Genomic DNA, 23,278 nt, shown 5'->3' on the forward strand with positions numbered 1-23,278 from the left:
TGAAAGTAAAAAGTGAAAGTGAAGTCGCTCAGTCGTGTCTGCTTAGCGACCCCATGGACTGCAGCCTACCAGGCTCCTCCGTCCATGGGATTTTCCAGGCAAGAGTACTGGAGTGGGTTACGAAGACTCTACATAACAAGGCTTATTTGAGATTCCCTGGTTGGCAATACTCTGCATGTACTGTCATCCATCCATGCCAGGGAAGTGATGCTGTCTTCCTTCATGGGGAGAAGAAACCCCATGTGGCACTTTTCCTGCACTCTGCCCTATGTGTCTCTCCCCTTGGCTGATTTTAATCTGTGTCCCCTTCCTGTAATAAACTGTGAGTATAACAGCTTCTAGCAAGCCCTTTGAATTCTTCTAGGAGAAGGCAATGGCACCCCACTCCAGTACTCTTGCCTGGAAAATCCCATGGACCGAGGAGCCTGGTAGGCTGCAGTCCATGGGGTCGAGAAGAGTCAGACACGACTGAGCGACTTCACTTTCACTTTTCACTTTCCTGCATTGGAGAAGGAAATGGCAACCCACTCCAGTGTTCTTGCCTGGAGAATCCCAGGGATGGGGGAGCCTGGTGGCTGCTGTCTACAGGCTCACACAGAGTCGGACACGACTGAAGTGACTTAGCAGCAGTAGCAGCAGCAGTGAAGTATTGAAATTTGAGGCTCTCCAAAATTGCAGTTGGTGTCAGGAGTGAGGGTGGTTTTATGCGCTATTCCCCCAGCTTCACATTTGGCTAATTTTGCAGTTGAAATCTGGATTGGGATTTGCTAGATCAACCCTGACTTACTGAAACACATGGTTTGGGAAGAAAAAGGCTGAGAGGGCAGGGATTGACAAACCTTCAATTCCTGGATGGCTACCAAGTTATCCACAGTATGGAACTAAGTCAGCACTGTGATCAGTCGGTAGAGGTAAAAGTTATTATTGGAATTTAGAAATGGTAGACTCAGATGCTGAGGAGTTGGCTCACTGGGTACATAAGGAAATGGAAAATAACAAGAAGCAAGTTACATATACAATTCGTGGTTATTATTATCTGTAATGGAGAAGACTCTTGAGAGTCCCTTGGACTGCAAGGAGATCCAACCAGTCCATCCTAAAAGAGATCAGTCCTGGGTGTTCATTGGAAGGACTAATGCTGAAGCTGAAACTCCAATACTTTGGCCACCTGATGTGAAGAACTGACTCATTTGAAAAGACCCTGATGCTGGGAAAGATTGAGGGCAGGAAGAGAAGGGGATGACAGAGGATGGCATCACCGACTCAATGGACATGGGTTTGGGTGAACTCCGGGAGTTGGTGATGGACAGGGAGGCCTGGTGTGCTGTGGTTCATGGGGTTGCAAAGACTTGGACATGACTGAGTGACTGAACTGACCGAACTGACTGCTTATCTGTAATAGCTAAACCGGAAGTAGAAGAGTGATGGAGTAGCATCTGATGATGAACCAAGTTCAGATCCAGCCAGTCTGAGATGTGGTCGCTAGCCTTAGGGCCACCTCTGAAGGGAAAATTTTTTGCTGGGACAGCAGACAGCATGTCTACAACCTCTGGTCACTAAGAAGTTTGTCCAGGTTGGAAGACAGCAAGACCAAGAATCCACTGAAACCAGAGCGTAGAGTGTGAAGTAGTCATCTCCCACCTGCTGCGACTAGAGAAAGCTTGAGCACAGCAACGAAAACTCTGCAGTCAAAAATGAAACAAGCAAATAAATAACTAAAAATTTAAAATAAAAGATTGTGAGAGTCACTGATTTAGGGACAACATCCTTGGCTTAGAATATTGCAAAATGGAAGAATACATTTTTGTTGATGTAGTACCCACAGCTCACTACTAAACAAATACAGATATCTACGTATGAACCATTCGCACGGGAGATTATTCCTAAACCAATGGACTGGATAAAAGCTGTGATAACACTTGTTTACTCTGAAGAAGGGGGATTATTCTTCCTATAAATGCCTAGTGGGGCTCACCTATGAAGGGGCTGATATACTTTGTATGCAAACCCTGGTGGATTAGTTTTCTGATGATCATGTTATTTACCTCAGTTAACAAGATACTGTATTAATTTGTACCACTGAGTCACATTTCTTCAGCTCAAGGAACACACTCATCCTCAGAGTAATAGTTTGATAGAGAATGTACTCAGTCACTCAGTTGTGTCTGACTCTTTGTGACCCCATGGATCATAGCCCACCAGGTTCCTCTGTCCATAGGATTTTTCAGGCAACAGTACTGGAGTGGGTTGCCATTTCCTCTTCCAGGGGATCTTCCCAATCCAGGAATCCAACCCTCATCTCCTGCATCTCCTGCACTGGCAGGCAGATTCTTTACCACTGAGCCACCTGGCAAGCCCTTGATAGAGAATTGGAACAGGCACCTGAACACTGATTGCCTAAACTAAGCAGGAGATAGAGGCAAGAAAGGCTGGTTTATGTCATCATAAGTGTGTACTCAGACTAACGGGGTGGATTTGGAGGACACCCACTAGAGAGTTTCCTATAGAATGCTTCCTATGGGAGGAGAATAGTATGATCCAATGATTTTTTCCCATATCACCTCAACTTTTTTCTCTTTTCTACACGTCGACTTTCTTTTTTCCTACCCCATGTAATGATCCCAGTAAGCTGGGACTTTCATACTTACCTACTCTCTTCCTCACTCTCAAGTCCAAACAGGAGCAGAAACACTTTAAGATCTCCTTTTACAACATGATTTTTCCAAAGATTTCATTTCCTTTTAAATCTTGTCAATTGAAACCAAAATATTTTTCCCCAGCCATTCATTGGCTTGTTCAACTGGCTCGTGTGAAAGAAAGGGTCTTCTAGGTAGATGGGTTTCTGCAGTCATTATTATCTTTAAAGTGAAGTGAAGTGAAGTCGCTCAGTCGTGTCCAACTCTTTGCGATCCCATGGATTGTAGTTTACCAGGCTTCTCTGTCCATGGGATTTTCCAGGCAAGAGTACTGGAGTGGGTTGCCATTTCCTTCTCCATATTATCTTTAAAGCACTCAGCAAAATCTGGCCCAGGACTTTCTGGAACATACTCCAGGCATTCACCTTTGAGCTTAAACACCCTGACCATCCACTCCAGTATTCTTGCCTGGAAAATCCCATGGACAAAGGAGCCAGGCAGGCTGTAGTTCTTGGGGTTGCAAAGGGTCTGACACCCCTGAGCTACTGAGCATGCACAGCACCCTGTTAGAAGTCTACCTCTGCTGAGCCCAGAGGCTTCACTATGTAACAGAGATTTTTGTATGTTCTTTGTTCAGGTTTAACTCCAGCTTCAAAGACACTCTTGAGTGACCAGGTCATTGTTTATAAAGTTGTGAAAGTGTTAGTCTCTCAGTTGTGTCCAACTCTGTGATCTCATGGACTGTAATCTGCCAGGCTCCTCTGTCCATAGAATTCTCCAGGCAAGAATACAGGAGTGGGCAGCCATTCTCTTCTCCAGGGGATCTTCCCGACCCAGGGATTGAACCTGGGTCTCCTGCATTGCAGGCAGATTCTTTACCATTTTTTAAAAAATTTAATTTATGTTATTTTTGGCTGCATCAGGTCTTAGTAGTGGCATGGAGGCTCAATAGTTGTGGCGTGCCAGCTTGGTTGCTCTGCAGCTTGTGGGATCTTAGTACCTGACCGAGGATTGAACCTCCACCCCCTGAGTTGGAAGGCGGATGGATCCCTAATCACTGGACTGCCAGGGAAGTCCCAAGTTGACCATTTTTGTACCACCATCCAGAACTTTTTCATTTGATCTCCTAGACTTTTTGACACCATCACCTTTCTGGGAAGAAAGCAGTGTGTTGTGATTCTGTCAGGACTCTCTCGTCTTACACAAGGGGCAAAGCATTTTATAAAAGCCAACCGTCCACAGGGCACCATCAGTACCAGTGCCAATATCCTCCGAGATACACCTTTCATTTCCAGATACTGAACAAAATAGGAGATTTATCTTGGCTTTTGATGGTCTCAGGTACCACTTTGCAGTAGAAAATTTTTCTTGAATTTTACTGTTATTTACCCATTAATGAATGTTGTAGCATGACATTCATTGGTGAAAGCTGTCAACTTACCAACCTGGATACAGAAGAGGTTGTTTTCAGTTTATTACATAAAAACCTTTTTAGGATCATATGAGAAGTCATAAATACATCAATGTATCCTGCTATGGACAGTTTTCAGTGTCTTGTGTCGAGTCTGTCCATGTATTTTACTCACTATAATTTTACATGCTGTAATTAGGAGGTTTCCATATCTCTGGGACTTGTCCTTTTCAGGCAGTAAGTTTCCTACTCCATCACTTTCTTCCTGAGCTGTTTCACTGATTTTTTTTTTTTTTTGTAAATGAAAGATTTTCTGTTTGCTTTGAGATTCCAGTAGCCATTAGAAATATTCAGCCCTTTTCTGGGTCACATGGCTGTAATTTATTGTTAAGTGGTTTTTCCATTTAGCTGGGGCTGTTGCTGCATTTGTAAGTTGTTCGCCTCAAACGAAGCATAGTGCACTAGGATGACTTGGATTATCAACATGTGTAAAATCCATTGTGGGGTAGTTTTCATCGTAAAGAGGAGTTTTTTGTTTTTGTTTTTCCCTTAGGCCATTTTTTTTGCAATGGTGCAGTGGAATGACTCAGAAGATTGTAATTCTTCATCATTTATCAGAATTGCCCATAGGGCTCAGCCTAGAACTCTCCTCTTCCATCTCACACCTTATCTTCAAAAATTGCCAGTAACATACAAATGCTAGTAAAGTATAAAACAGAATGAGAGAATTGCAAGAGACAGAAAAATCCACAGTACAATTCAGTTCTTTTTTTTTTTTTTTTTAATGTTTATTTGGCCGCACTGAGTTTTAGATGTGGAATGCGGGATCTAGTTCCCTCACCAGCGATTGAACCCAGGCCCCCTGCATTGGGAGTGTGAAGTTTTAGCCAATGGACCACCAGAGAAGCCTCCTCAACCCCAGTTTTCTTTAATTGTTTTCTTTAATATATATAGGTACAATTCACTTCCAGGCTACGTAATCCAAGTTTTGTGACATTTGTAACAGCAAACCTCTTGTAGGGCAGCTGGGGGACATGAAAACTTCCTTCTGATTTTTTGTTAGCCCTGTAGAGCTCCTTCACCCCTGCCAGATGTTCAGCGGTGTGTCGGGGAAGGTTGGAGAGGTAAATCCAGAAGGCGAGGCTGACATCATCGGTTTGTGCGATACACAGTGCTAACCACCTGTCAATGTCCTTCTCTATCACAAATCCAAAACTGAGATGCGTTCAACCAAATGACCACATGACCACATGACCAAATGACCACAGTTCTACCCTCACTGCCATAGGAGGTTTCAAAAGCACTCTAATTAAATTGCTAATGGAGCTGCTCTGTCACTGGCCTTCACTGGCCGGTTTCAACATCACCCAATTTGCAAAGTTTAAGACACGTTTATGATTATTTTTCAGTCTTCATCTCTCTTGGACACTTGATGGAGAAACTCAAACTGAGAGGTTTATAAGTACGCTCAATTTTGCCAGCTTAATAAACAATGACACCCTATTTTGAAATGTCTCCAAAGACCCAGATAATGATCAATTTTAACTGAAATTATGAATTTCAGTTAGCTGGGAAGTCCCTTCCCTGATGTGACCAGAAAGAACTAGGTGTGTTTTGTCAGATCTCATGACCAGTCTGGGCTGCTCACTGGTGTAGCTAAGAGCTCCCACTAAGCGAAAGGACCCAGCAGGCTCTGCTGGGTGCTTCCCCCTTGGAATGGACCTCAGCTGGGCTACTATTTCTACTGCCACCAACACCCCTGCCACCTCTTGGTTTAACTTCCTTGTTCTGCCTTAAAGTGGCAACTGTCTCAATTATTCCCCTTCTCCCTTTTACCTCAGACACTTCAATCAGCCCTCTCAGAAAAGCACTTAAACTTTCAAGTGACAAAATAAAATTTAATATCTGTTCCCAGAAGCCATAAAGGAACAGATTGAAAAATTTGTGTAAAAATTTGAACTTCTGTTTGGCAAAAGACAAGACAGACTGTGAAAGTGTAATTGCAGAACATATGATAAAATGGCTAATTGCCTTAATTTGCAAAATAATCCTCATGCAAATGAATGAGAGAAAGTAAAACAACTCAGAAGAATATAGGCAAGTTATAAGAACAGACAGTTCACAGGAAAAGTATAAATGGTTTATAAAATTATGGAAACATATTCATCTCATTCATATTTAAAAACATGGAGATCAAAACATCAATAATCTTTCAACTTTTAGATTGGAGAAAAAGAAAAGCTTCATAATATCCAGAGCTGGCAAAATTATGGGGAAGTAAGTACTTTTAGATGTTTTTTGATGGGGCTTTATTTTGTTGCAACTTATGGGAAAGCAGTTTGGTGATATCTATCAAATATTTAATTGTATGTATATTTTGACTGTGTGGATTGAGAAATTTCACTACTTGGGGTTTACATTGTGAATATGCTTGCTAAAATTTCCCCGAAATTTATGTGCAAAATGTTTGCAAGATATTGTTTAATAGCAATTTGAAGAGTGAACTTGTTTAATAGCAAACAACTTAAAAAGCAAATTTAAATATCTATTAGTAGGACACTTAAGTTGAAGGATATCAATATAGTATCGCTGTTAATAAAGGAGATAGGTTTGTAGGTGCTTAAAAGGATGTGTCCAAAATAGATTCTGAAGCAAAGAGAAAAAGGTAGAGAATAATGTGATAGAAATTTAAAAAAAAATGTGCTAGTAAGTGATCCAGTATTTTTCTACAAAATGTGCAATACACACATTCACATTAGCAGCAGATGCCATGAAGAGAAAAACTATGGAGGAAGGAAGATTTTATTTTTCATTTCAAACCTCCCTGTTCTCTTTGAGGTTTTCCCTTTGTTTTGAGGGAACTTTGTTGTTTTTTAAAAAAACTTTTTATTTTATGTTGGAGTATAGTTGATTGACAAGGTTGTGATGGTTTGAGATGTACACCAAAGTGATTCAGTTATGCATATACATGTATCTATTCTTTTTCAAATTCTTTTCCCATTTAGCTTGTTACATAATACTGTGCTATACAATAGGTCCTTGTTGGTTATCCACTTTATTTATTTTTATTATTAATTAATTTTATTTTATTTTTAAAATATAAATAATTTGTTTCTGCATGAGGGCTTTCTTGAGGTGCTCAGACTTCTCGTTGTGGTGGCTTCTCTTGTTGCAAATCACAGACTCCAGTGTGCTTGGGCTTCCGTAGTTGCAACTCATGGGCTCAGTAGTTGTGATGCATGGGCCATTTGTGATCCTCCTGGACCAGGGATTGAACACGTGTTTCCTGCATTGGAAGGTGGATTCTTAACTGCTGGACCACCAGGGAAGTCCCTTGGCTTTGATTTTGTAGGTCTTTTTTTCCTTCTCTTCCTCTTTTGTTCTCTTCTCTTGTGGTTTGATGACCATCTTTAATGTCATGTTTGGGTTGCTTTCTCTTTTGTGTGTGTGTCTATTGTAGTTTTGAGGTTTGCTGTTCCCATGAGGTTTTGATATAGCAGTCTATATGTGTGCAAGGTTATTTTAAGTTGCTAGTCTCATCCGTGCCTAGTGGCAGTCCTTTAGCATTTGTTGAAAAGCTGGCTTGGTGGTGCTGAATTCTATTAGCTTTTGCTTGTCTGTAAAGCTTTTGATTTCTCAAAAAAATCTGAATGAGAGCCTTGCTGGGTAGAGTATTCTTGGTTGTAGCTTCTTTCCCTTTATCGTTTTAAACATATCATGCCACTCTGTTCTGGCCTGCAGAGTTTCCACTGAGAAATCAGTTGATAACCTTATGGAAGTCTCCTTGAATGTTCTTTGTCATTTTCCCCTTGTTGCTTTTAGTTTTTGTCAGTTTGATTACTACATGTCTCAGTGTGCTCTTCCTTGGGTTTATCCTACCTGGGACTCTCCGTGCTTCCTGGACTTGGGTGACCATTTCCTTTTCTACGATAGAGAAACTTTCAGCTATTATCTCTTCAAATAACTGCTCAGGTCCTTTCTCTCTCTCTCTTCTCCTCCTGGGACCCCTATAATGAGAATGTTGGTGAGTTTAATGTTGTCCCATAGGTCTTTGCCTCTTTCCCCTTACAGAAAACCATCCAGTTCAATGTATGTGCTTTCTTTCAGTTGTACGTGTTTTTGTAAGATGTTATTGTCTGTTGGGTATGGTATATTTATTTATATAAGTGATATGTGCTCTAAGTCTCATTATTTCCTTCCTGTTTTTACTTGGCGTGATGCATATTGCTCTGGTATGTGTAATTGTTGCTTCTAACTGTAGTACAGTACTCCTTCTTATTTTCCAATTGGGTCCCTCTAGCTCCTTACCACCACAAACAGTGGAATAAACCTTCTTAGTGATGTCATCCTGTGAATTTAAGTGGAATTTTTTTTGAAACATACATCCAGAAGTGGGGCTTGCTGGCCACGAAATGCAATGACATATAACTAAGAACTGTCTGATTGTTCTCTAGCCTTTTTGCACCAGTTCACACGCCCACCAACTGTATAAGAGGTTCTACTATCCCCACATCCCTGCCAATACTTGGTTGCCAATACTTGGTATTCTCAGCTTTATTATTTTTGCCAGCTTAGTAAAGTAATATCTTATTATTTTAAAAACTTTGCATTATTCTGATAAGTAGTAAGTGTGAGCTTCTCTTCACATGCTTGCCAGCTTTTTTTATTTCTCCTTCTGTAAATCATCTTTTCATTTCCTTTGCCCATTTATCTTTTGGGGTTCCTGTTTTTTAATCTTTTAAGAGTTCCTTGTATATGTTAGATATTCATTTAAAAAAATAAGTTTTAGATAGAACAAATAATGTTTAGTTTGTCATCTGTTTGTCAACTTTGATCATGATGTGCTTCAGTGAATACAGCTTCTTAATTTGATGCAATTAACTTAATTAGCTTTGGCCTTATGATTTCTTCTTGTACTTTTCTTTAGAAGTCCTTCCTTGCCTTGTATGTCAGAAAGACATTAATCCACAATATTTACCATTAGCTTATAACCTTTTGCCTTGAGGTCATTAATTTTTTGGAGCTCTCTGTACACGTTAGAAAGTAGGGAATTCAGTTTTATTTTTCTCCCTGTAGTGAATCAGTCTTTCCAGCATCTTCTTTTAAACAACATGTCCTTCCTTTGTCATTAAATTGTGATGCAATATTTACTGTATATCTAATTCTCATCTGTGGGTGTAAATTGTTTCTCAGTTCTTTGCTCCACTGTCCATTTTTTATTCTTATGCCCGTATCATACAGTATTTAATTTTTTTATCATGAGATATAACACAAAGACAAATAAGGCATAAATCTACCACTTAATGATTTTAAATGAACACCCAGCTAATTATTACTCAGGTTAAGAAATGGAGCACTGCCAATAACCCAGAAGCTGCTGCGTGTTGCTTGTCAGTCATGATGTCTTTCCACTATTCTTAAAGTAACTACCAATCCCAAAGTAACTACCATCCTAACACTAATCATTCCCCTTCTTTAAAAACTACTTTATTCCATCCCACTGGCTTTCAAAGTCAGGTTCCCTGGGTTTGAGTCTGACTGTATCTTTGCTGGATCTCCAGGTCGGGAAGCCTGACGTGGGGCTCAGAACCTTCACGCCACTGGGAGAACTTCTTTGGTATTATTGTTCTCGCTTGCGGGTCACTTATCCGGTGGATATGGGATTTCATTTTATCGTGATTGTGCCCTTCCTACCGTTTTGTTGCAGCTTCTCCTTTTTCTTTGAATGTGGGGTGTCTTTCTTTGGTGGGTTCCCGCATCCTCCTGTCGATGGTCGTTCAGCAGCGAGTTGTGATTACGGTGCTCTTGCAGGAGAAAATGAGCACCTGTCCTTCTACTCCACCATCTTTGGTGCAGCCACTGTGGAGAACAGTATGGAGGCTTCTTAAAAAACTAGAAATAGAGCTACTGTATGAGCCTGCAATCCCACTCCCAAGCGTATATCCAGAGAAAAACATAATCTGAAAGGATACATGCGCCCAAATGTTCATCGCAATGTTCACTGCATTGTTTGTAATAGCCAAGACGGGGAAGCAACCAAAATGTGCATTGACAAGGAATGGATATAGAAGATGTGTGACATACCTACAATGGAATATTATTCATCCATTAAAAAGAATGAAATAATGCTATTTGCAGCAATAAGGATGGACCTAGAGACTGTCATACTGAATAAAGTAAGTCAAAGGAGAAATATCATTATGACATCCCTTATACGTGGAATCTGCAAAGAAATGAAACAAATGAACTTACTTAAAAGCAGAAAGATACTCATAGTCTTAGAGAACAAATTCATGGTTGCTGGGAGGAAGGATGGGAGGAAGGGATACTTGGGGAATTTGTGATGAACATGTACATAACTGCTATATTTAAAATGGATAACCAATAAGGACCTACTGTATAGCATATGAAACTCTTCTCAATGTTACGTGGCAACCTAAATGGCAGACGAGTTTGGGGGAGAATGGATATATGTATTATGTATGGCTGAGTCCCTTTGCTGTTCACCTGAAACCATCACAACATTGTTAAGCAACTATACCTTAATACAAAATAAAAAGTAAAAAAATACTTTATTCAGCAAACATGGCGCTGCACGCGGTGCGGAGCGTGCGGGCCGCGGTCGGCAGCCTGCGCGCCATCTCTGCACCCAGCGCGCCCTGCTCGCCCCGGCCCTGGGAAGTGCGAGCGGATGCCGTCTGGGCGCTGCGCACCGGCCCTGCTCTGCTGTCAGTGTGGAAATTCACAGAAAAACACGAATGGGTAACAACAGAAAATGGTGTTGGAACAGTGGGAATCAGCAATTTTGCACGGGAAGCTTTGGGAGATGTTGTTTACTGTAGTCTGCCTGAAGTTGGGACAAAGTTGAACAAACAAGAGGAATTTGGTGCTTTGGAAAGTGTGAAAGCTGCTAGTGAACTCTATTCTCCTTTATCAGGAGAAGTAACTGAAATTAATAAGGCTCTAGCAGAAAATCCAGGACTTGTCAACAAGTCTTATTATGAAGATGTTTGGCTGATCAAGATGACATTCAGTAACCCTTCAGAACTAGATGAACTAATGAGTGAAGAAGCATATGAGAAATACATAAAATCTATTGAGGAGTGAAAATGGAACCCCTAAATTAACTACTTTGAAACAACTTAAAAAAATACTTTATTCAGCATGTATCTATAAACCCTATACTTAAGTTTTTCCTGTTTCTGAATTTACATTAATAGGATAGTACAGTATACATTATTTGATGTCTGGTTTATTTCATTCAGCACTACTTGTGAGAGTTATCCATGCTGTGTATGGCAGTAATTTATTGCTTTTAGTTTCTACATAGCTTTTTGTAGTAGTTTAAAGGAATACCCACAATTTTTCGCTACTCCCTGTACCCATGCCTTTTGCAATGTGAGTTTAAACCTCCTTTCATGAAAAGATGGAGTCTGTTTTCCCTTCCCTTGAATCTGGGTTGGCACTGTGACTTATTTTGGCCAATAGAATGAGTGAAAGTGTTACTGGCTCATACTGCCCACTGCTCCACAGGCCAATCAGTCAAGAGATGAGGTGTTTGGGCAAAGAATAGTAACTTTCTTTGGAAAGCCAGAGACTGAGAAGATGATGGACTAGTGTCCTAAAGAAGCATGTTGCCCAGGCTCTCTTTTATAGAACAAAGAAGGGAGGTGAAGAGGTAAAGAAAAAAGGGGATGGGTTGTTGCAAACATTTCCAGACAGGATGTGTTAATTTTCTCTTTCTTGCAGCCATTCACAGGTGATCCTGGTCAGAATGTTTCCTTCGAGCTTGAGCGAAGGTGTTTTAGCTTAAACACTCAGGCATGGGAGGCAGGGTTCTCAGAGAGGGGGCATTAAGTAGTTAATCGCTAAAAGGGGTGTTGCCTATAGCTTCCCTATACACAGAAGCTATGGGCAGCATCCTTTTAGTGATTAACTTGTAGCAAAAGCGGTAGAATACAAAGGTTAAAGTAAAAGAGACAGATCCAACGTGAAGTCAGATTTGTTCTTTCCTCGTACAAAAGTGACCATGTGCTAGTTCTGAGCTCTGGTCTCCAGAGTCCTTGTGTGTTTCTGATCTATGTATTAGGACCTCTGCCTCCATGTTGGCAAGCCTGGGCTGGCCAACTAGAGCATCATATTGAAGGACCACAGCTGAGATAGCCTGGTTATCTGAGCTGAGGCCTCAAGGATGTGACCAAGAATCTGTTGACCTATTGTGGTCCCCTGGAGGACCTAGAAGACACTAGTTATACAAATGCAGGGAGGAATATGCTAGTGACAGTTGAGTGTTTCTACCAAGGACCCTGAAAGGATTTCACCAAACCTTTGTCACACTTCCCACTCCTTTACTCCTACTTCCTAGGATCACATACCAAATAAACTATCTGGGGACTTCCTTGGTGGTTCAGTGGTTAAGAATCTGCCTGCCAAGGCCAATGCAGGGGACATGGGTTTGATCCCTGGTCCGGGAAGATCTCACATGACATGGGGCACCTAAGCCTATGCACCACAACTACTAAAGCCTGCATGCCTTAGAGCCTGCGCTCTGCAACAAGAGAAGCCACCAAAGTGAGAAGCCCACACACTGCAACGAAGACCCAGCATAGCCTGAATAAATAAATAAACGATTGGTACCAAGGTCTTTATCTCAGGGCCTTCTTTCAAGGGAACAAATTAAGATAACTTGGATTCAGGAGTGACCTAGCAAGTAGAGCTTCAGGTTGGGATTCTAGAATAACCACTGATATCCAGGGACTGCTTGATGGTGACATGGGAGTGAAGTGGATCCCCAAAGTTGACCTTGAGGCTAGGATTTGTGTAAAAATGGTTTGTTAGGAAGCGTTCCCATGAAAGGAACACACCAGGGGAGATAGAAAGTAGGATCACCACAACGTGGAGGCCAAACAGGAGTGCCTTATCAAGTTATATCCCACAGAGGGCAACTTCGTTGGCTCAGTGCTGTAGGGGACTTGACATTAGCATTTGAAGGTAACCTCAGGTGAAGGGTAGAGACTAGCAAGATACCTGCTCACTTGGAAATCAAGACGCTCCTCTCTCCTTCTCTGAAGTACTCAAATTGAGAACAGCCCCACTGAACGTCCAGCTGTAACTGGGTCCAAAGATGCTTCTCTGCAGGATGCCAAGAGAACTTGAGAATCTTCTCAAAATCCTCTGACTCATCTGAATTAAGTGATGCTTGCTGGTGATGCTTGAATGGTTTTCAGAATACTTAAAGATTTAGTAGCTTCAAGAACAGTTTTATCCTGCAAATAAAGTGTGAGCTAGGAGCTCAGAAAAAAAATGTGTGGACTGAATTAAGATTCTGATAATGCTCATGTGCTTCTAGTTATAGTTGAATCAATATCTTCCTGGTGGGATGAGTGATGCTAGTAAGTGTTATTTATCTGATGATCAAAGGTGCTTAGAGAAGGAACTAGAGATATTTAGCAGAGAACAGAGCAGACCAAAGTGTGATGGGGATGGATGACAGAGCTGTGTTATCATTTGAGGAGGTGTCATGGGGAAAAGAGAATTGACTTGATCAGTGGTGGTTCTCGGATTGCTATAAGACCAATGGGGAAGAGCTATGGGGAGACATTTTTCAGCTCAGTTTAAGCAAGTATTTTCAAATGCCCAGAGTAGCCCATAGATAAAATATACTGCCATAAGAAATAATGAATTCTTTAACATTAGAGTTATTCAGACACAGGATGAAAGATCATTTTGCAAGGGTATTGTGGAGGGAATTCAAACATCAAGTAGGGATTAAAGTTAGATAATATTCCCAATCCTGAAATATGATGATTCTTGTCCTTGATGAAAATAAAGGTAAACTTGCTGGAAAACCAAGAGAACTCTCAACAGCCAGGATCAGAGCACAAGTCAGATGAATAAATGCTTAGTGATGGGATGAAACTAATCACTGCTTCTAAACCAAGTCATCAGAAGAAAATGAACTACTATAATTGTAATGAGCCTTATTTATGACAGTTTTGCTGAAATCAAATAATCTGTGCTTCAGTTGAATTTAAGTGCAGTGACAATTTACTTAATGAGTCTTCTGGGAAGAAATTGTTCTTAGAATCAAGTGGCAAAAGTAGAAAGGAAATCATTTACAATGCTGAGATGTTCTTTTTAAAGCTTAACAGGATACTGTATAGTGTACCAACCCCCCCCCAACATCTGTGTGCAGTTGTGTAGGCCAGAGACATCTCTAGATGTTTTCCATATCTTGAGTTCCAATGAAGATAAAACAGAGATTTAGAAAATTTGAGAAGTCAAAAAAGGATATACTACTGTAATCTACATGGCCACACATGGTGCCTATTTAGAGAGCTAAGCCCTAGCTCTGAGTTCACTCTGCACATGTGTCTGCAGGAGTCTCTTGGATAAATATTTTTTGGAGAAATGGCTGGGTCATGAAGTAGGTATATATTTAACTTTCCAAGATTGGGGAACAATATCACACTCTTGATTACTATAGTTTTGAAATTAAGTAACATTTGTTCTCCAACGTTGTTCTTTTTCAAAGTTGTTTTGTTAATTCTCAGTCATTTGCATTTCCATATGAATTTTAGAATCAGTTTGTCAATTCCCAGAAAAAGCCAGCTGGGATTTTGATTGAGATTGTATTGAATTTATAAATTAATTTGGAGAGAATAACATCTAACAATATCGAGTCTTCCAATCAATGAACAAGGTGTATCTCTCATTTTATTTATGTCTTTTAAATTTTTTCGACGAAGTTTCAGTTTGTAGTTATCAATGGGCAGATCTTTCACATCTTTTGTAGAGACACTAAATTGCTGACTGTAACTGTGGGTTTGTCTACTTCTCATATTTCTACCAGTTTTTGCTTCATGTATTTGGAAGCACTGTTATTAAATGCATAAACATTTAGGGTTGTTAAGAGTTTATATGAATTGACACTTTTATTGTCATGAAATGACGTTCTTTATTCCTGGTAATATGCTTTACTTTGAAATCTGCTTTGATATCAATATAGCTCAAACTTTCTTTTGATTTGCTAGCATGGTGTATCTTTCTTCTCCCCATTTTCTTAGAACTTCTCTGTGTTTTTATATCTAGAATGCATTTCCTGTAGGCAGCAGACAGTTGTGTATTGCTTTTTAAAAAAAAAAATCCAATCTAATTGATCTTCAACTCTTAATTGGAATATTTAGACCATTTACATCTGAATTTGGACTATAGGTAAAATAATACTGGAATGAATATTTCAAATATTCAAATGCAGTTTGAATATCAGATCAGATCAGATCAGTTGCTCAGTCGTGTCCGACTCTTTGCAACCCCATGAATCGCAGCATGCCAGGCCTCCCTGTCCATCACCAATTCCCAGGGTTCACTCAGACTCACGTCCATCGAGTCAGTGATGCCATCCAGCCATCTCATCCTCTCTCGTCCCCTTCTCCTCTTGCCCCCAGTCCCTCCCAGCATCAGAATCTTTTCCAATGAGTCAACTCTTCACATGAGGTGGCCAAAGTACTGGAGTTTCAGCTTTAGCATCATTCCTTCCAAAGAAATCCCAGGGCTGATCTCCCTCAGAATGGACTGGTTGGATCTCCTTGCAGTCCAAGGGACTCTCAAGAGTCTTCTCCAACACCACAGTTCAAAAGCATCAATTCTTCAGCGCTCAGCCTTCTTCACAGTCCAACTCTCACATCCATACATGACCACAGGAAAAACCATAGCCTTAACTAGACAAACCTTTGTTGGCAAAGTAATGTCTCTGCTTTTGAATATGCTATCTAGGTTGGTCATAACTTTCCTTCCAATTGAAATTCCAGTTTGAATATAAATTGTGCATTTGGGCAATGAGATTGGGTAGATGTTAACATATTCTTCAAAATCATAGACAATTTGTCATCTATCTCAGCTAAGGAATATTTAACTTGGACCAAATTTTCCTGTTGTCTTTCTCCTGCAGATTGCTCAAGAGAAAGTGACATATCTTTATATTTTAACCCTCCTATTTCTAGACTTAATGGGGTGCACTTCTGTTTTCATTTTTTATTGTAACATCAAGAAAAAGAACTTCCTTGTACATTGAAGTTTCTCAAGTTTGTAGATGAGTTTTATGGATTGCACTTAATTTGTCTGCTTTCTGGTGATAGAGAGAGTGGTTCTTCCTGTAACTCCAACTTGCTGCTGCTGCTGCTGGTAAGTCGCTTCAGTCCTGTCCGACTCTGTGCGACCCCATAGACGGCAGCCCACCAGGCTCCCCTGTCCCTGGGATTCTCCAGGCAAGAAAACTGGAGTGGGTTGCCATTTCCTTCTCCAATGCATGAAAGTGAAAAGTGAAAGGGAAGTCGCTCAATCATGTCCGACTCTTCGCGACCCCGTGGACTGCAGCCTACCAGGCTCCTCCGTCCATGGGATTTTTCAGGCAAGAGTACTGGAGTGGGGTGCCATCGCCTTCTCCGTAACTCCAACTTAGGTATCTTCAATTCAGACTGCAGGCATGAGTAGCTTTAAGAAGTTTTCCTCTGGAGAGCTGATTTCATCTCTGGTGTATAAGTTTATGTCAACTTCAACTGCCCAAGTGGCACTTCTCTGAATTGAGTGCATTGTCTTATCTTTATCTTTAGATTAACACCAAGAAGTGCGGGAAATGGTGGGAGGAGGGTGGAGTCAAATTGGAAGTGAGGTGGTGTGTGGTAGAGAAAAGTCATAAAGAACACTGTGCACAGATTTGTGGAGCAACTTAATATGTCTCTGGGTCATCTAACTTAGAGCTTATTGAGCTTCTTGGATGTTCATGCTCATATCTTTTGTCAAATTTGGAAAAATTTTTAATCATTATTTAAAAAAATATTCTCTCTCTTCCTTTCTCTCTCATCTTCTTCTAAGATCCCCCTGGTCCATAAGTTGGACCACTTGATGTTGACCCACAGGCTCTGTCCACTTTTCTTCAATTTTTCTTCTGTTCCTCAGACTTGATAATTTCCATTGTCCTATCTTCAAGCTCACTGAGTCTTACTTCTGCCTGCTCAAATCTGCCTTTGAATCTCTCCAGTGAATTTTTCAGGTTATTGTTATTTTCAGCTCAAGAATTATTTTTTAAAGTTTTCTATCTCTTGATATTTTTATTTCACTCACCAATTGTTTTCCTGACTTTCTTCACATTTTCCTTTAGTTCTTTGAGCATCTTTAAGACAGTTATTTTAAGGTCTTTGTCTAGTATATCTGCCATCTTGGCTTTTCCAAGGTCAGTTTCTGCTGATTTTTTTCCCTTTGAATGGCTCATACTTTATTGTTTCTTTGTATGCCTTTTTTTTTTTTTTTTTGGTAGCTGAATACTGGATATTTGAATGTAATAATGTGGAAACTCTGAAAGTCAGATTCTCCCCTTTCCGCAAGGATTGCTAGTTTATTTTTTTAATTGTAAGTTGTCTCTGTGCTGAGGATCAGCCTGAGATGTAAACTTAAAGGTCTTCTTAGGTCTTTTCTGAGCCTTTGGCTTGCACAGTTGCTTTCTAAATTTCCTTATAGATACAGTTGTTTTTGAATGTCCTAGTCTTTAATGTCTGGCTCCCAAAAAAGGGAAAAAAAGCAAAAAACGAAGTGTGTGGGGGAGAGTGTCAGCCTTTTATTTATAAAAGCCATGTATTTATATGCTTATATAAATATATGCTTATATGTGTGTTATATATATATATATATATATATATATGCCGTGTGTTTTACATATATATATATATATATATGTTGTTTTACATATATATATATATATATATATATATATATATATATATATGTTGTGCTAAATAGCTTGTAGGATCTCATTTCCCCAAGCAGGGACTGAACCCAGGCTATGGCAGTAAAAGCTCAGAATCCTAACCAATAGGCCACCAGAGAATTCCTGGTGGAGAGCACTCCCTCACCTTTTAAATTCTCCCAGAAACCTGTTCAGTCAGAAAGGGAGAGGTTTGCGATAATGGGAGGAGGTGCAATCACAATGACTGTTTGCCTCTTGGTCTGCGCTTCTGTGATCGGAAGCAGCAATCAGATCACTGGTCCCTGATATTTGGAGGATAGCGTCCTTTTTGCTCACACTGGCTCCTGGAAGCTGTAGGCAAGCTCCTCTAGGAACAAATGCACAGCTACCTACCTACCAGGTGGTTAGGGTAGGAGATTGGTAATTGCTTCTGTGCTAAGAACTGAAATTGACTGAATTAACTGCAATTACTATCCAAGTCTTCCCCTGGAAGTTGCAAGCCTTCCATAAACTCCAGAGTTCCAAAATAGTTACATCAGACAGATTCTGCTGGTGCAGTTGTTATTTAGGTGGGCAGACAGATTCCTGGTCCTTCCTATTCTGCCATCTTCCAGATTCCTCACTGTTTATACAGTTTTATAGGCTGCGGATACCTCTAGGAAATTTCTGTGAATCCAAGAACAAAATCAGAAAATAGAGATTCAGAAAAGATGTGAAGACATCATTGTTGACCTTCAGGGCTTCTGGCATCTCATTCTCTGTCCCTGCTGTGTATCACCTCTTTAGGGTTACCTCCTCCTTAGCTTTTAAGTACTCGGTACCATCTTGTTCATTATCTCCTTCCCTAATCTTAGAAAGGGTTTGATGTTAGTCATTTACATAAATTCTTACTTTTCTTTGCTTCTTTTCAAACTTGATGATCTCTCTTCAACTTTAAGCAACAACTGTCCTGATATCTAACTCTTCAAACAATCAAAAGTAATCTGATTCCAACTATATGTGCTTTATTATAAATAATAATTGACTTACTATTCTTTAGGGTAAAGATTTTCAGCCGCGGTGCTGCTTCAATGAGACTTTTGCATTTTTAGCCTTTTGTTTATAAATGTGAGATGAAAGGTTTTGTCCCCAGTTTAGTTTGGATTCCATCAAAAGCAGATCCTCAGACTAAAATTTGGGTGTAAGTAGTTTCCTCAGGAAACAAATCAGAGGAGAATAGTAAGAGAAGGAGGAATGAGACAGGGAAGGGAGAAGAGCCAGGAAAGTGTGTGTTTAAGAGCAAGTTACTCCTTTTTCTGAAGATTCTTTTTTTTTTTTTTTTAATTTTAAATGTATTTATCACCGACTCGATGGACGTGAGTTTGAGTGAACTCTGGGAGATGGTGATGGACAGGGAGGCCTGGCATGCTGCGATTCATGGGGTCTCAAAGAGTCGGACATGACTGAGCAACTGATCTGATCTGATCTGATCTGGTTTTTTAATTGAAGGATAATTGTTTTACAGAATTTTGTTGGTTTCTGCCAAACATCAGCATGAATCAGCCATAGGTATACATATGTCCCCTCCCTCTTTGAACCTCCCTCTCATGTCCCTCCCCATCCCACCCCTCTAGGTTGTTAGGGAGCCGGTGACTTCCCTGAGTTATACAACAAATTCCCATGGCTATCTATTTTACATATGGTAATGTAAGTTTCCATGTTACTCTCTCCATCCATCCCACCCTCTCCTTCCTCCCCCCAACCCCTGTGTCCATAAGTCTGTTCTCTATGTCTGTGTCCACTGAAAAGCAAATTACTCTTAAGCTGTGGGCTAGTGCCCACTGCGGGGCACACTCTAAGACACATTCCAGAACACATTCCAGCAGTGTCCCACCAAGTGACAAGCAGCTGGGGTAATGATCTTCCAACTCACATCCCTTATTAGGGTGGGCAGCTCTGCAGACACTAACTGCTTTCTTGTGCAGAGTCACACTACTGTGACCAGAGAAAGCCCTTAGGGAGGGAGACACAGGTGTTTGAGTTTGAAGTGTTCAGTATGTATGGGAGTTGTCCATTGAAGATGCTTGCGAGTTCAGTGTGGGCCGAGGGGATATGGGTGGGATACCCATAAGGTCTGCTGTCCCTGACTTTCAGGTACTAAATATCTAAATTCATTGTATGAAAGATCATAGTTACTGCTCTGGCACATGTCTGTGGAATGCTGAGTTGTATGAATACAGATAGCTTAGGATGGGCATCTGGGCAAGAATGAGGGTCCTAAGAGCTGGTCTCACTCCTTGACACCTCCGGCTCTGTTGCGTCTTTTTCTGTTGTGCCAAGGCCTGGGGTTCAATTATTGCTTATGGACTAGCTCTGTGTTTTCAGAGCATTTTCCTTCAGTCTCTCTAAATGTTGGCTTCCTTAACCATAGAATTAATTAGAGACACAAACATCGGGCTCATAGAGATGTTTAGGAGATAATCTACATGAAGCATTTTCCGGTGTGCACAAAATGCATTTTCCCCCTTCCTTATAGCCCTCTCTCTTCCTATCTTTAGCTCCTTCCCCTTTCCTAGACTCTCAAGCACATATTTTATTTTCTGGCAAAGCTGACATTATTTTAGCTGGTTTTAATGGTAGTTTCATACCCCAAGCCCTCTTTTCTGCTGTCCTTTATTATTTCTGGCAGTGAAGGTTTTGAAGTAGAGTGTGTATTTGGAGCACAGGCTTATCATTAATAGAGGCATTCTAACACAGAATCACATGGAGCTGTCACATCAAGAGGCAAGCCTGAGCTCTGAGCTCACGTCCCTCCGAGGTTGGGGGAGAAGCCAGCTACCATGATGTTCTTGCTGGTGATCCAGCTGGCCTCTGGAGATCACAGGAAGGACACAGGTTCTGCACAGTCCCCAGGCCACCCAACTCTGCATGAAAAGATGAGGTGGGGCTGAGAGTGATGACACCTCCCCATGAGCCCTGGGCTCCTCTGGGATGCTGTGAAGTTGACCCCCGTGGGGATGAGTGGAGGGCTGCAAATGGAGACATGACTCCGCAGGGACTTCTACTCATCCCAGGGCTTGGTGAGTCATCAGATCCCAGAAAGCGGAACGGGTAACAGCCTGCAGAGAGATGGTATATGGTCTTTTGTCCATCATGAAGTTTCTGGGATCATGTTAATCCAAATCTACAAAGGACACTGCCTCACTCACAGCATGCCTCTGTATTTCATGGAGTTTCTTTATGTGAGGCAGAAGGCTGAGTCCTCAAATAGCTAAAGAAGAAGTCAAAAGTTCACCGCTGCTTATACAGATGGAGTCACATGGGCTCCACATCATACAGGCCTGTGTCTTTGTGAAAGGGCTGATGAGGGACACTCCGAGCTGGTCCTTCACAAAGGACTAAAGTCCTGATTCTACTGTTGATCCCAAAGGCTGTGGATGAGAGCCTCAGAAGAGAGTCCACAGGTCCAGGCCTGAGAGTCCAGGTCCCTGTGGGACATGGCCTGGCAGAGGAAGGCACCCTAGCGCTCAGAGAGGCAGGAGCAGGAGCTGTTCTTGGTTCTCACCACCTGGCTGAAAACTCCTGGCAGCAGACCGTTCACCCAGATGTTTGGTGCCAGTTCTTGGTGTATCCCAGCAGGGTTGTTTTACTGACACTGTAGGACCCTTGTTTTTGTGAACAGAAAAGAAAGCAGATGACATACACGGTAACTGGGAGAAGAGTTTCAGTTGAATTTCTAGGCTGTGTCTAGAAATATATCCCTCCAGCAGCAATTGTAGAGACCATTGATAATGTCATTAAAAAAAAATAAAAGGCTGCCATATGTGTCCTTTCTGGAGAAGGAAGATCTGAGACACCCACCCAAATTTTATGGAGATGTGCCCCACCCAGCAATGGCCTGCCCTGGGATCTTCCTGGCCCTCTCCACTTCTCTTGGCACATGGAGGGGTGTCCTGCCTCTGAGTCTAAAGCCACAGAACTTCATACTTACAGCTTCTGAGCATACACCCCAGTGGAGGAAACCAGGACCACAGAGCTTCCCCTGGAAAGAGAAAGAAGGGAGCCACATGTGAATGAGCCACATATGAATGGGGCAAGTACAGACAGCTGGGGCATGAACAGAAGTGGAGACTGAGGACAGTGAAGGAGAGCAAGAGGAGCTTAGGTCAGGATTAGAGCCCTCTCCTGCCTTCCTCCAGCCTGTGTCTTCTAAGAGCATCCTGAGGGTCAGGGCCACCTTTCAGTTTTCATGCTGCCCTCGAATGCTCAATATCCACTAAGGAGCACGTGTGTGGACACTTTTGTGAAATATAGCCAAAGTCAGCCTTTATTCTAGACTACAAGCACAAGCTGGAATCAGGATTGCCAGGAGAAATATCAATAACCTCAGATACATAGATGACACCACCCTTATGGCAGAAAGTGAAGAAGAACTAAAGAGTCTCTTGATGAAAGTGAAAGAGAAGAGTGGAAAAGCTGGCTTAAAAATCAACATTCAGAAAACTAATATCATGGCATCTGGTCCCATCACTTCTTGGCAAATAGATGGGGAAACAATGGAAACAGTGAGAGACTTTACTTTTTTGGGCTCCAAAATCACTGCAGATGGTGATTGCAGCCATGAAATTAAGAGACACTTGCTCCTTAGAAGAAAAGCTGTGAGCAACCTAGATGGTATATTAAAAAGCAGAGACATTACTTTACCAGCAAAGGTCCATCTAGTCAAAGCTATGGTTTTTCTAGTAGTCATGTATGGATGTGAAAGTTGGACTATAAAGAGAGCTGAGCACCCAAGAATTGATGCTTTTGAACTGCGGTGTTGGAGAAAACTCTTAAGAGTCCCTTGGACTGCAGGGAGATCTAACCAGTCCATCCTAAAGGAAATCAGTCCTGAATATTCATTGGAAGGACTGATGCTGAAGCTGAAACTCCAATACTTGGGCCTCCTGATGTGAAGAACCAACTCATTGGAAAAGACCCTGATGCTGGGAAAGATTGAAGGCGGGAGGAGAAAGGAATGACAGAGAATGAGATGGTTGGATGGCATCACTGATGTAATGCACATGAGTTTGAGTAAGCTTTGGGAGTTGATGATGGACAGGGAAGCATGGCATGCTGCAGTCCTTGGGGTGACAAAGAGTCAAACATGACTGAGCAACTGAACTGAACTGAACTGAATATCTTTTTTGGCGTGAGGATGTTCTCTACCAGTCATGTTTAGGAGCAATACTAAAAGCTCTTCCCAGTGGATCTTTTGGAATCTCAGTCCCAGAAGTTCCATGTTCCCAAGTTTATAGTTTTGGGGTTTTTTTTTTGACATTAAATTCTTTTTGTTTTAGCAGCACATTGGTACCTTAGTTCCCCAACCAAGGATCCAACCCACACCCCCTACACTGGAAGGCAGAATCTTAGCCTCTGGGCCCCTGAGGATATTCCCCCAAGTTATAGTTTTAAGATAGTCACTCTACCTCAGAGTGGCCATCAACTGTCTGGGCGCTTGCCCTTCCTCAC

At 41.4% G+C, this 23,278-nt stretch overlaps 2 long non-coding RNA genes and 1 pseudogene across 2 annotated transcripts in view; all 3 read left to right on the top strand.

Moving 5' to 3' along the window:
* Positions 1-23,278, top strand: part of LOC139185207 (uncharacterized) — a 145,430-nt gene that overhangs the window by 77,675 nt on the left and 44,477 nt on the right. The gene's annotated exons all lie outside the window — the stretch shown is intronic.
* Positions 1-23,278, top strand: part of LOC139185206 (uncharacterized) — a 99,824-nt gene that overhangs the window by 45,608 nt on the left and 30,938 nt on the right. The gene's annotated exons all lie outside the window — the stretch shown is intronic.
* LOC139185205 (glycine cleavage system H protein, mitochondrial pseudogene) lies at positions 19-17,728 on the top strand (annotated as a pseudogene).

This window comes from Bos indicus, chromosome 10 (assembly GCF_029378745.1).
Source record: "Bos indicus isolate NIAB-ARS_2022 breed Sahiwal x Tharparkar chromosome 10, NIAB-ARS_B.indTharparkar_mat_pri_1.0, whole genome shotgun sequence".
Taxonomy (NCBI): Eukaryota; Metazoa; Chordata; class Mammalia; order Artiodactyla; family Bovidae; genus Bos; species Bos indicus.